This window comes from Aphis gossypii, chromosome 1, assembly GCF_020184175.1.
Source record: "Aphis gossypii isolate Hap1 chromosome 1, ASM2018417v2, whole genome shotgun sequence".
Taxonomy (NCBI): Eukaryota; Metazoa; Arthropoda; class Insecta; order Hemiptera; family Aphididae; genus Aphis; species Aphis gossypii.
This window is the reverse complement of record NC_065530.1, coordinates 4,173,380-4,189,009: the sequence shown is the minus strand read 5'-3', so window position 1 is coordinate 4,189,009 and position 15,630 is coordinate 4,173,380. Positions and strand designations below refer to the sequence as shown.

Sequence of the window (15,630 nt, the reverse complement as noted above, 5' to 3'; positions counted from 1 at the left end):
ATATCACATAAAACCTACATGGTTTAACCAGATATAGTCCGTATAGACCGTATTATTATATATCTAGTAAATTCACTGCTTCTCCGAATTAAGGATTTTATATTTTCCATGTCTACAGCTACTATAGGTATATACTAACTAATAAATAATAATATATAGGGACTTTATTATATATTATAATAGCATGTTTTAATATTATTTATTTAGATATTGTGTTAATGTGCACACATTTGAATCATAAAACATACATTTAAGGTATAATATTAGTATATTACATTGATATGTATTTAATGTGAGTAAATTGTAAATTATGATTATGGATTATTTAACATTATTAATTATAGTCAAAAACTTGGGTAAATTAATAATATTTTTTTATTTATAGGTTCTTAATAGAAATTTTAGACGTTTAACATATTAAGGTAGGTATATAGTTAACACCTGGCCCTGTGGCGCAACGGATAACGCGTCTGACTACGGATCAGAAGATTCCAGGTTCGAATCCTGGCAGGGTCGTAACAATTTCAATGTTTTTTATGTTTTCATTTTGAAAAATTATCTATCACCCTGTTTTTATGCAAGCAACGAGCTCATACAAACATGAAAAGGATTCAACTCTGCCAGGTCTCACTGATTTTTTTGAAAACTTGTTTTTTGATAATATAAATATAACCACTAGGATTAGAAGATCTGTGATATCAAGTTAAAAAAAAAAACTCAAATATCCAAATAATAATTTAGTCACGATATTGTTGATAAAATCATAAACATATATCTTTTTGCGTAGCTTAGTGAAATCCACAAAATGCTAAACCAACAACTTATAATCTGATGATATAAATAAGATTAAATCTGATGGCGCCACTGTTAAAGTCATATGACTAACCATTTTACAATTTTATTGATATGCAATAATGGTATTTAGAATGAAACGTTTTTAATGTCTCCTGAAAAATTGCTATTTTTATTCTATTCAATTCTTATAACAACCATCGATTTTAACTCGAATCCTTAGTACAATATTATATTTTATGTTCGTTTTCTTTGAAAGGTAGGATTTGAATTTTAAATTTTTGAATATTTAATTTCTTACGCAGTATTGGCCAATCGTTCATAATGCTAACACTTTACATGCAGTATTTAATCTTCATATAGATACATCATAATATAATAATATAAATACTATTAAAAGTTATAAGTAACTTTGCTAGTTTTTTTAATAAACGATTTAATATTATATTATGTTCGTTGTTCTTGTATTATTTAGTTAGGTACATTAGGTACGTTACATTTATTTTAGTATATTTTATAGTTTGATGTTAAATTTTATAATGGAATGGTAGTTCATTTTTCTTCAAGTTTAATAGCTTACATGGGAGCAAAAAGCGTGAGCATTATTTCTCCACGGGTAGTATAGGTATAGTGTATCTAGTATATTTTAGTTTTTTAGGTATATTTGTATTTAGTTTTTAAATTAAATTACATTAGGACACGTTTTTATGTACCTAATATTGTTTATACACATTAAAATATTTATTTGTATTTAAATTTTAAATCGAATTAGTCAGATAATAATATATATTCAAATAATATAATAAATTATTGCATAAAATAATTAGGTCGAGTAGTGAGTACAACCAATATAAATAATAATAATAATAAAATAAATATCATAATATTGGGTTAATAGGTAAATAGTTTAAACTCAAACTCAAATCACTCATAATGTAAATGTGTCAATAATTGATAAACAATTATAATATAAGAGTTATTAATAAGAATGAAAACGAAAAAAATAACAAAAAATTTGGTCGACCTTGCCAGGATTCGAACCTGGAATCTTCTGATCCGTAGTCAGACGCGTTATCCGTTGCGCCACAAGGCCTCATGTTGAAATCGATATAAATAAGTTTATATTACATTTTCTATTATTTTTATAATTTTTATTATAAAACATTATTACCACTTACCAATATTATCAATATTTCGTATTCATTTTGTAATAATAATAATTTTATTTGTCACTAAAACTATTAAACTAATGTTATAAAATAAATATTTTTTAGATTTTTTTTTTTAAATATTTTTAACTACATTATTTTTAGAATTTATTTAACATTTTTTAATTTACTGTGTGAGTTCAAGTGATATATATGTATAATATATAGGTATATAAAAAATACTTAAATATTACAATTTGAATTTTCGGTTAAATGTTGAATACCAACTGCTTAAAAAATTAAAACGTTAAAATGAATACATACATATCATTTTAATTCGTCGAGACTTGAGATTATATGGTAGATACCAACTCCCTATATTATGAATCTATCTGCACTAGTAAATGTTTCATATAAACATAAACATTTAATTTGTGAATCAGATCATGAATCTAATACTTACCAAACACCAGATATAAGCATAATGTTAATAATGTTAATATACATTTACTGAATAATTCTCTGGTAGTTTTTAGACAAAAAATTACTCTATGTATATTTATGTCTTGATTCATGTTGTTTGTTAAATCCCTACCTATCAATCCTACTAATACCTATTAATCAGCTTGATAATTTAAAAACATACTTGAAATATTTTGATTTATCAAAAACAAAGACTATAAAAAGGCGTAGAATATTATTAAAAAAATATATACATAATACATATAATACCTTACTTATAGGTTAGGTATATTATAAGTATTAATATTTTTATAAAAATTACTATTAAGTATGTCATGGGTAAATAATATAGGCAATGCCTATTAAGCATATTGCATTTATCCAATTATCAATTTTATATTAATAATACATATAGGTAATAGGTATATCATTAAAAATATTTCAAAAACGCGTAAACAAGATTTTGACTATTTTATCTTATGATAGATAATAATATGCTGTAAGTACCCAAATACATATTATAAAAAATAACATGCATTTTTTTGGACATTCGTACTGTTTGTGAAACAGTTATCTAGGAATTATTTGCTTATCGACGTATCGTGCGTTTGATTTGATGTAAATACATTTTGGACATTTAATAAAATATTATTTCACAGTATTGTTGACGTCCATTTTGAATAAGACGTATAAACGTCAAAAACATTTGGAAACGTTATATTTTGAACTACACAACACAACAAAGTAAACTGACGCCGAGTATAAGTCATAAATGTTTAGAATATGATTTTTTTTGCTCATAGTTCGAATTTCGGAAAACTCAAATGGCTAACAATAATGACGTTTCGGGTCACATAATAATATCTTTATATACCATATGCATATATAGACTACGATGATGAGCTGCTGCGTGTACGCTACACGTGTAGGTCATCAAATGTCCGCGGGACAAGAGTCACCACACATATAATATAATATCTATACAGACGAGCACATCATTAGAACAACGTTCTGGTCCCACAGAATCCCATAAAACCGTATATACATATTATTATATTAGATGCATGCGTATAAGTACGACGACGATTCCTTTACCGTCGAATATTATTATATTGTTCCAGTTGCGACCATTTGGAGTACACGTGAATGGACGACCGTTGAATATGCGTCGACTCTCGACAGTTCATCTCTGTAGAACTTACACATGTAATCGTAATTAAAGACATATTTTTATTTTATTTTTTTTTGTTTTTACATCCCCCGAGCACCTTTACATATCGTTCAGATGGGAATCTACTGCGGCATAACACATAATATACCTATATATCCTATAGTAAAACGTGCACCTTTATATACATATGTGCCCTAAATCCGTCTCCCCTTTCCGTATATACGCGTACCATCATCATAGTATAATATTGTCTTGTTTACCGTGCGTCGGGATTGTGTGTCATCCGGCCGTATAAGCAGAAGCTCATCGCGGGGCACGTGCTAATTTGGCTTAAGGTCTCAACAGAGTTTCCGGACATCTTGATTCCGGTAGAATGGTATATCTATATGATGTCAAATAGTCGTCGTTGTCGTCGTAGTCGCGTTCAAACCGTTTCTTTGACATTTTATCTCAAACACGTGTCAGAAACGCAACACGTACCTAACTTATCTATATATTATAATGCACGTACCTTATATTATCCTATGATGCGCATCGCTAAGATGCAGAAAAATGACGAACACATAACTATAACGTATGTATAGTAATTAACGCGGCAGAAAACAACTGAAAAAATACACGCTAAATAGTGTACAGCCGTGTAGACTGTAGGTATATATGGTATATGAGGTTATTATTTTCAACCCCAGAACAATTTCTCTACCGCATAAGTATCGTTTTTCAAAAAAAAATTCTTCTTGATTTCGAAACGCGTTTACCGTTATATAATAGGAAAATATAACGAATAGCCAATACGCATATTATAGTTAGCTATAATTTTAAATGTGTGAAGTTAGCTATTATATTAAATAGGTAAATGTAGATAGGTAAATTCAATTTAAATTACCATAATGTATACTATAAATATGTGTAAGATAGCTTAATTTAATTTACATTTCGTGTCTTATTATGCCGATATTTTTAAATTAATTTGAATCAATAATGGTCGTTAGTAATAAATTTAAATATAAATCACCTTATTAGTGAAATCATAACATAAAAATAAATAATTTATAGTTGTATATAAACGAAATTAGTGGTTTGCGTTGATAATTTAAAATATCATAAAAAGTATACACTATAGATTCCAATGTCCAATAAGAAAAAAAACCTATTAAAATAAAATAAATCATGAGGTGGTTACTCAATATAGATACTTTTTTAATTTTCTACGTTATAATGACACTTTTGAGTACATAAAACTAGAACATATGTTTTATTTATAATAAACAAATGAACATAAAACAAGTTATTTACGAGTTTATGTTTATTATACCAAGTGGTGGTTGATAACAACTGCGTTCTAGGCAATTTTGAGTAATATTGTATACTTTATGTCTTTATATCACTTACATAATATTATTATAATTCATTAGAGTGCGTATCTTTTTTTTTTTATATATATATAAATTTAATACCAAATTTACAATACTCGATATTTTTTTCTGTTGAACGTCTGAATATTTATTTTCAAATAAATTAATTCCTATGTATATAATATATATCGTACACGGCGATATATGTATATTAGATATGTGGGCACCATAAAGCTTTGTTTTATGTTCATAAGTGTATATTAAATAATAAATATATTGGGAGAATATAGGAACAAATTAAAAAAAAACCCGTCTATCAATATAATATAATTTTAAATTTGAACATGTTGAATAAAAAATTAAAACTGACGTTTTATTACAAATCAATTAATTCAAACTAGATTATAATACAAATATACAATATTATACTAAATACTATTTTAATTAAACAAATATGATTTATAGGTACTTACATATTAATGAAGCCTATATGTTATACACTTATATATAATACTGGCAGTACTACATGAATAATGATTTGTCCTATAAATATTTAACACATTTTTAATTTATTTAGTAGATTAAAAGTATACATTTATTATACATAGATATTAATGCGCTGTACTTTCTCGGTTAATTAAAATATATTTATATCTTTAAGTTGAAGTATATTTAATTATCATATATATATATATATTTATGTTTTTGCGTGAACTTAAAAATAAAATTTTATCCATTGGCGTTAGCGAGTATACAGCATTCTCGTTCTATTTATACGGCCCGTTGACCGAGTGCGTCGCTAATACTCCCGAATAACGTCCCCTGATATAAACAATATATACTGTTATGACTGTTATGAGAAATGAGAATTTCATATTTTATGTTATTTAGTTGGAATTCTAATAGATTATAATTTATTCAGTATTTTTAAAATCGCTTTATTTTATATACTTATAACAAATTAAAATCTATTTACATTGTATTCATGTATCTTATCTGAAAATAGGTTTTTAAAAACTGAAATAATGTAAATGTACCATATATTCATATATTATAGTATTAAATTATTCGTTCTCTATATTATATAGGTTAAGAAAATTATTATAATAATATAAAATAAGTATTAAAAAATAAAAATAAAATTTTAGCTTAAAAAACATCAGTTCAGCTGATAACGAAATAAACATACAAATCTAATATTATTTTAGATGTAATTTAAAATAAATTGCATTATGTTCATTGCAATCTATATTCGCGTATTTATTATTATTTACTATTATAGTATACTATATTGTAGTAAGTATATTTATCATGTAATTAAATTGATTAATGTCTGTAAAATGTTAACTTAATATTATTATACTCAGTGATAAATGATAATTGAAAGTTCATATTTTCAGGTGATAATTTACAAATATAAAACTGTGAATACAATTTTAAGAAAACGAATTATTATATCTAAACTATTAGTATTTGTTTATAGAATATTTTAAAGTAATACTATCATCATCTATACAAACATTTTACAACCGACCGATTTACTTATAGGTATATGCGTAAACGGATTTATTGACTTATGACTTTTAAATAAATCAGAGTAAATCATCTTGGTCAAAGAAAATAATAATATTGCTGTAGAGTGAATGATTATGAAAAATTCGTAACATGCGTACTGTATACATCGAGATAACTACAATGTTATGATGGAGGGGCTATTTATTATATATTGTGAGCATTTTTAACCAATATATTTTGCAACGTTTTATTATATTATAATTTAAATATTAAATTATATCGTACTTTAAAAAATATCAATTACGTAGTGAGATCGGGCGCGGACCATTATATACGATAATTTGATGTGCGTTTAATATATAGATATGACTATGTGAGTATTATCTACAGCATTTATAACTAGGTAAAAAAAAACGTTCTCTTGTCGCGATATTGTTAAACTGAAAAGATATACGATGTAAATACTAAATACAATAGTATTACGTTTGACGTAAAATAATATTAATAATAATTTGTGTGATCGTGTGAAAACATTTTTCGAATTGAAAAAAAAAAAATTGCGATCAGGACGGCCGTCATCTCTTATATTGAGTCCACAGCGGTGGCAATATGTCAAAAAACATTTCAAATTCCGACATTTTCTTGGAAAATATGTTGTACAAATAAATAAACGTAAGTATTATTTTTAAGAATTATAATCTGAAAGTGAAATAAATTTTCACTTATTGTACACACAATTTAAAAATATAGATAATTCTTATAACATTGTACCTAATATGTCTTATTGTCTTTAATCGTATTATATAGTTTATAGGTAAAATAATTATGTTACATCAGACCTATAATATATAATATCTATCTTTATTTTTTATATTATATTTAGGTATCAACTTTACATTCCATACATATACAACTATAGTAGGATAGGTACGAATAAATAATATGATTAACTGCTGACCGATACTATAATAATATATTCATATACAATGAACTGTAAAGCCTATATCTTCAATAACACATTATTTATACTCGCGTATAATAATGTTAGTATTCACTGCACATATGGGCATATAGCAACACCTTTCATATTATATATTACTAAACTCCGTACGACTATACGATACAGCCACCTACTATTGTTAAATTTTATTCAACTATTTCATAAGTGTTATACTATTGTTTGTAAATATTTAATAATCAATAAAATCGAATCATATAATCTAAAATTGAGTACTATAGTTACTCAATAGTACCTTTGACTAATATGTAGGTATCTATACAGTAGGTAGATTACATCTACTTCGCGATTTTACCTGGATATCAACTTATATATTTAGCTGGTCATCACCTGATTACGTAAAAATAGTATTATTTTCGAGCACTATATAGTTATTAAAAAATCTAACATATAGGTATACTATATACGTATTGCTATAGACATTTATAGACAATTATGACGACATTGATTTTCATCTAAAATATTTAAAATATCGTTATACACTATATAGCAGATCAAATATTTTCATCAGAACTATTAGATCAATTTTAAATTTTATTAGAATAATATAAATAGGTTACTAGTTCATTCTCATTTTTTACAATTTTAAATCATTTTATTATATGCTTCGCTTATGAGTTACCTATATTTTATTTTGAAGACCTCAACAATTTAATTGTAACTACATAATGCAGCCCAACATTATTAAACATAATATGTATTTGTATACATTATTAAAAAAAAATTGATGAATGTGTGTCGTTTATAATTCAAATATATATTTTTTTATTTCATAGAATTAGAAATCTGTTCACTCCTATGACTTGCATACCACAAATTTTAACATACATATATCAATATATGGTATCCGTTTTGAAAAGGCTAAAATTCCCCAATTTATAAAATATATAAGAGCCACATTGAATTTAAAATAATGTTATTTATTTTACAAAAATCTAGCTATAAGTATTCGAACATGACTTTACGAGATTGATATTCGGGGAATGTTTTGTGTATTATAAATAATACTAATAATGATATAATTATTAATTTTATTCAAAGTAGGTAGTTGAATATAATTATTAAAAGTTGTTGTGCTGGAATTATAATACATACATTATTGAGTGTAATGAGTTAGGTAAATTTCAAAGATTAAATATTTATGAAATTAAAATGTTAATAGGTATAATGCGTAAATATGTGAAACATAACTTATATATAATTTCCCTAATCTTAAAGATATGTATAGAATGTACGTAAAAAGTATAAAATGACATAATATAGATAAACCGTATATTTATTTGGCGTGAACAAGGTATTAAGTTTTATTAAAATATTTTCGAAATTTTTATGAATTTTTTTCAGAAATTTTTTTCTAACATTTTTGTTATAAAATGTTTGTAGGTACATTTACTTAAAATGCAGCGCTCATCATTGACTTAGACGTATAATCTTAGATATAGGTATAAAATACGTATACGTATATTTTATTATTTTTATTCAGTTTGTACGCACGACCGGCGTGTGCGGTACTGACGGCTGTAGAGGAGGAGGGTGACCGTTTACCCTGGCGCGGCAGACCAATGGTAGCTGCGCGTTCCCCGACTCCGGCCAAAGGATAATATAGCACGGCGGCGCACAACACAAGAATAGTACTTATGCCACCGCCACTGCCACAGTGTGTTTATATTATTATCACCGTGTGCCACTCGGCAGACACAGTTCACTCGACAACCGTATCGCTCGTGTGTTTTGCATCAGTGTATTTGCTCGCTCGCGATTTCCGTATTAATATTTTTTTGTACTTTTTTCGTCATTTGAAAAAAAAAAATTACCGAAACCGAACAGTGCGTGTACTTTAATCGCTTTTTCTCGATACATATTAATAAATATATATATTAAAAAAAACCGCGTATATTTAACTCTCTCACATATAAGACACATTATATCACACCGGGCTAATAATATACGCGTTTCGACCATGGATTTCGTCGAGTCCCGCGAATTCGCCTGACGACCGACGTTTTATTTTGTGCCACACAAATACGCAAGTTATTATACACAAACTAAACCACATTTCATCAGCTCGCCAAGTAAGATTTTATGCTCACACATTTCGCTTCTTATTTATTTTTTTGTTATTGTGTATACAACTGCATTATATTGTTATATATAATACATAACTCGTCTAGCGGGATACCACAAAATATCCTGCATGTGTGTTACACTTGTACTACAAACATTTCAAAATTTGCTGGTATAATAATTATAATTTACTACATAATTTATTTAATCATAACTGCCACACAACAAAAATTGACTGTGAAAAATAGAGTTAAGTTAGTATCGCTGGTTTTCAGACTAACTATTTTTCAACTGAAATTTTTTAGTAAAAGCGGATTTTTTTATTGCCACCATTGGGCAGCAATATATTATGATACATATAAATAGGCTCCTGTAGACTATTGTATATATATATATATATATATATCATAGCCATATATCTATACATACATAATACTGTATAAGTGTATTTAAGCGCAAATCGTCGCGCGATGTTTTTCGATCGGAGGACACATGCGGGGTCGATCGTTGGTACCATCTGTTTTTCTCAAAACGTCCAAAATATGGACCATGTCAACCCTGCGTAAGAAAACACATTGCACGGTGTAAATAATAACATACTGCAGCAAAGATAGAATTTATATTATACACCCTTAAATGTGGTATACTCCTAGGATTGGAATTCGATTAAAATTCATAGTTGTAACAAAAAAAAAGTCTTATTCTGTGTACCTATTGTATACATTAAATATAAAGTGTACAGTTAGATATTTTTCTTATTTAAAATTTAAAATTTGAAATACAATTTTGATTTAACGGAGGTACTTGTCAGTAATATTTGATAATTTACTTATTTACAGTTAATCGTTTTACTATAAAAAGGATTTATAGATATTGTACATATTTATACATTTTTTCTTCACATATATATAATATGGTGTTACTTACTGATTCAAAATAATAAGTATAGAATTCGTTTTAAGATTAAAAATTTTTATGATACTTATACAACATTTATACATATACCTAATAATGAAGGAAATATTATAAATCTCCAGTTTAATTAGGTTCTGGAAATGATATAGACTCTACCGCGTATAAATAAAAATCAGGGCTCAAAATAATTCATTTGCCAGTCGTTTTCTCCTACTCTTTCGAACACCGCCACATACGTACATAATAATATAGTGGCCGCCGCCATAAATTGTAACACATTGAAACACCATCTCCTCGGTTTCCCCGCGTTGATCATAGCTCATATTTATCACATTAATATACTTACGTGTCCGTGTAAAAGATTCATAAATTTCTTGTCATGATCACTTGACAACCCGCAGTATATTTTCCACAAAGATATTGGAACCTAAAATATTAGTCACATATAGCTTGGACACATGAATTTCGAATCATCAAATTTTTATCCATAGGTATAATGTACACTAATCTTATTGATGTTATTAACCATTCAGTAACATAATCGTTTACTTAATAATTTAACTATACTTAAATATGTTTATTTACTTTGAAATGAAGTAGGTACTTTTATGACAATAGTATATATTTACAATTAATAATTATATTTAAAAACTAAATATCTATAGAATTTATGAGTATACTAACAAAAATTATCAAAACTAATTATTTTTTGTATGTATTTAATACGTACTATATATAATTGCATAAGACTCTCAGGCAATTTATGTCGAATAAAACCGCATTTAAATGTTTAAATCTCGGTAGACACATTTTGTTGATGCGCTCGAAATCCCATACTTTAGCGAGTATCCCACGTATGAACTCCATAAAATCGTATCGAGTTACTTGTTACGATTCGCAAACGTGCCGCGGACGTAATCTTCTCATCCTTCGGTGGTCCGTCTATACTACACTGTATTATATAGTAGGTATGTGATATGTCACAGTTAGAGCAAGACGTTTTGCGACCACAGTATTACATCTTGCATAGTATATCCGGTTCGGAGGGAAAAAACAAATCCATCTCGCCGGATGGACATCACGAAACATCTCTTTGTACCATTTGACTTTTATCGACACTATATACATATATATATATTATATGTATTTCTCGTCCCCTAAAACTACATGTCATAACGACTAACGTTTAGACGATAAATTTCGGCCGTTTATATTTTAAATCCGTCACATGATACGGTTTTTACGAGTTCAATATGATGACAGCTCACCGAATCTTAAAATTAAATTATTATACTGTGAAAATAATAATTGTGATCGGAGCTCCGTTCACATGATGATCACACACACACGCGCTGCACGCGGACTTCTCACATGGTGCTTGCGATCGTATATGTAAGACTTATAATACATTATATTATATGAACAATAATAATTAACTCAATGACCGGCAACCAAACATTATAGGACCATATAACCATTAAATCATATTCCATAATAATATACGAGTGTTGTCACTTGATTTGATAGCTTAACGGTTATGTATATTTTATATGAATATTTTTTAATTTGAAATACATATATTTAAATAATACACGGCCGAGTCCAGCGTTGACGAGTGTTTAAAATTACGATTTTATTACTAAGCCGACCTTTGAGTACCTATCCCCAAGTGTCATCAGTGGAACACCTAGAATGCATATATTTCAATCCACTCATCATAGGACATAGACTATAATTAAGTGTATCATAACAATATTGTAATAATTCAATACTTAGCGTGTAACATTCACGGTCGTAAAAAAGTTATATCGGTTCATCCAAATTGTTAATATAATATGATTTCGATAAGACGTATGAACAAAACATACTTATCATTAATAGTTGAGTTTAATTCAAAACAATTAAATATTTATTATCCAAAATATGTGTAGGTACACTTAAATTTAATTTGAATAAAATATGTTTTACAGATAAATACACATGCTTATTACATTATATCATATTGTATATATGCGATGATTCTGATAAAAAGAGTAAAAGAAATCACAAGTACAGTCGGTAAATATAATAAACTCATTTGGGGAAAAAAATAAATCTGTCTGCTAGTTTATAAGCCTATATCAATACTCACCAGGTGTACAAATATAATCTTCAAATCCAATTATACGATTAAAAAATAATTCGGCCTATGCTATGAGTTTCGAACATAATGTCTCAATAATAGCATTATTTATTACAAGTACCGGTTCTGCGTCTCGATGTTATATAGGTATATATATATATTACGAGAAATTAAATCCGTACCTACAGAAAACATATTTATGAATTATGTACTACGAACGTATTATAATATATTAATAATATTATAGGTAACAAACTTGTTGACGTACTATGTGTATATACACCTTACAGACGAGACGGATAATAGTAAATATCCATCCACGAGACATAATATATTAAATCAAACACCGTTTATCAAATATAATATTTTACTGTATAAAATGGTATTTGTTTAACCTTCTTTATCTTATATACATGCGTTTAAATTTGTTTAATCCTTATACCAATGCTGTTTTGTCACAGCGGAAGACAGCAGCAATAGTAGAGTTTATCGTGTATTATTTGTTACGATTTTATAAACAGCCAACAGGTACCTATTATACCTATACAATGTACATTCTATATGTATGCATATTACATACGTGTTTAAATCTCCCGTCCATCACACACTTGCACGTCATTCGTCGTCGTCGTGTCTCAATCATCACTGCAACATGATGTATAACTATAAATATGAAAATTTAAATATCGTTTATACCTACGTTGTTCGTATCGTGTAACAGCTAAAATAGTAAAACGTTATAACTCCGCAGGCTATTTTCGGGAAACAACTCGTCCTTCGACACACCGGTGCGGGTTGAGTTTTTTCCGAGGGTTGTCCGCCACCACCGGGTGGTTGACGCGCTCAAACAGGTGTTGTGTGTGCGCGCTAATGCAGTGCGATGGTGATAAGGAACTATCGGCGAGGCACAGTACATTAGTAATATATTATTTCGTGTTATTGTTGGAGGCGCGTGCGCGTATACCACGTAATGTACGCAATAAATATACTGTTTTATAATATAAAACTCGGGTGTGTTAGTCTTCACGTGTGTGTGTATGTGTGTACAGAGGCACAGAGTCTCATAATAATAATAATAATAATAATAACGTGTATAAACACCGGGCCGAGACGATGTGCAGACGATATTTACGTACGGGCCTCATTCCTCGTGTATACTGTGTATCATAGTCGTATTTATTAGGGTGTTGATAAAACCATTAAATCCGTGACGGCCGTGCGCAGGACGGATAATAAACAGATATCGTCGTGTATATCGATGCCGTGTAATAACGCATAAACGTACTAATATAATATACCTAATGTGTGTATAGGTACACTGTACTGTGCGCCGTGCGGATTCATGCGTAAAACGATGCTGATACATATTCGCTCGTAATCGTAATGTTATAGCACTCGAAGTCTATACACGATGATATCTGTTATCGATAATAATATATGATACGTGCGATCCGGTTGGATTACTGTATGGACGCGTTAACGTAATAATAAATAATACAATATGTGTAACAAACCCACGCCACCCTTAGATGATATACGTAAAACATGATATTATATTGTATATGATATATGATTTTATAGCTGAAGTCTACCCAAGTTTAGATATCGCACTGTATATTTTTGAGCAAGTTAGTCAATAAATAATATTTGTTTCTAATAATATAAATAAATATGACTTGAGTATCACGCGAGTTAGATAGGATTTTTAGTCTAAAGATCACATGATGGTGACCGACTATCGGACTGTAAGTATACATCATATATGTATCTTATTATTTACAGTATACACCTATACTTTTCGGTCTCTTGGCGATATTACTCGAGTCATATCATTATAATATTATGTACCTTTACCCTCGCCTCGAAACGCTGCACCTATATTATACACGTATATACCTATACGCATACGCGTTTTGACATTTTGGATAGGTAGGTATATGCACTTACAAGAACGATTGAGTAAATCAATATAACAGAGCCACGTCGGGCGGGACGTTTAAAACTATATAGGTACCTATCGGTCTTTGTATATTTCTATTTACACTCGGGAGACCAACAGTCACACCAAAATCGGACGACGTTTTTATCTAATCTCGCGATGAACTATACTGCCGAGCGGGGGACAAAGTGTACACTACAGCAAGATAAAGTTTTTATAAATTTGAGGTGCATTATATTGTGTACATATTAGGTATTTCACAAACTCAAAAGCGGTCATCGTAACACATACACACACACGCACCATATTGTTATTCCCTCGTATAGTCGTACGCACATGGCACGACATTGGTACCGCACCGATATATGGGGAAAAAATATATAAAAACGAAAAATAAATTGTTGTTATATATTATATTATATAATGGTATAATAGTAAAAGTATATATATATGTATATCATTATAATATCCCTGTGTACACGAGTTGCGCGCGTATCCATCTGCAGCGTCATTAAAACATGGCGGGCGAATATTTTATTTGAAACACGACGCGTGGTGTATATAATATAATGCCTACTCGTTGTATACATATAATGATGTCGGGTTCGATGCGATATTTCACGAAATAAAATAATTAATAACGAATGTCGAATGGTAGGTAATAATATGACCTCAGAGTCCCCAAATTTGCGCTAACGATCCGATGCACGCTGCAAATATAGTCTAATATCGAATTTCACATATATTATAATATGCTACTGCTGTAGGAGACAGGAGTTTCGTTACCGAAGTGGTACGTCCGTAGTCCACCACTGAGAACTACCTAAGCGTGCAGGGTGAACGGAAAAAAATATTCGAAAATTGTGTTTTCTCGCTTCTTCTCTTTCTCCTCACCCAATATCGATAGGTTATGTTTAGTGTTCAAACTCTATGAATTTGTTTACGTAATCTGAAAATAAATTATCGACTGTAAATCTTGTTTGCTATACCTTACTTCACGCATTCGATATTCCATGATAATATATTGAACAGTAAGTTATTTGTTCAATTATAAACCCCTCGAATCGTTGTTTAATTCAGCTATACAAACATTTTTTTTTTTTTGAACGGCTTGCAATCAGAAACAGTT

The 15,630-nt window shown here is 28.8% G+C and overlaps 1 protein-coding gene and 2 non-coding genes across 4 annotated transcripts in view; 2 read left to right on the top strand and 1 right to left on the bottom strand.

Moving 5' to 3' along the window:
• The first annotated feature begins 443 nt into the window (after nucleotides 1–443).
• Trnar-acg (transfer RNA arginine (anticodon ACG)) lies at nucleotides 444–516 on the top strand. Its single transcript has one exon. It is a non-coding gene; the product is annotated as a tRNA-Arg (tRNA).
• Nucleotides 517–1,812: 1,296 nt separating this feature from the next.
• On the bottom strand, nucleotides 1,813–1,885 carry Trnar-acg (transfer RNA arginine (anticodon ACG)). Its single transcript has one exon. It is a non-coding gene; the product is annotated as a tRNA-Arg (tRNA).
• A 7,216-nt stretch (nucleotides 1,886–9,101) lies between these two features.
• LOC114121370 (fibroblast growth factor receptor 4-like) overlaps nucleotides 9,102–15,630 on the top strand; it is a 40,495-nt gene continuing 33,966 nt past the window's right edge. The window contains exon 1 of one of the 2 annotated variants that reach the window (XM_050197904.1): nucleotides 9,102–9,533. The gene's annotated coding sequence lies outside the window, so the exon portion shown is untranslated. The remainder of the gene's footprint in view (nucleotides 9,534–15,630) is intronic. The other variant, XM_050197905.1, reaches the window with a different exon arrangement.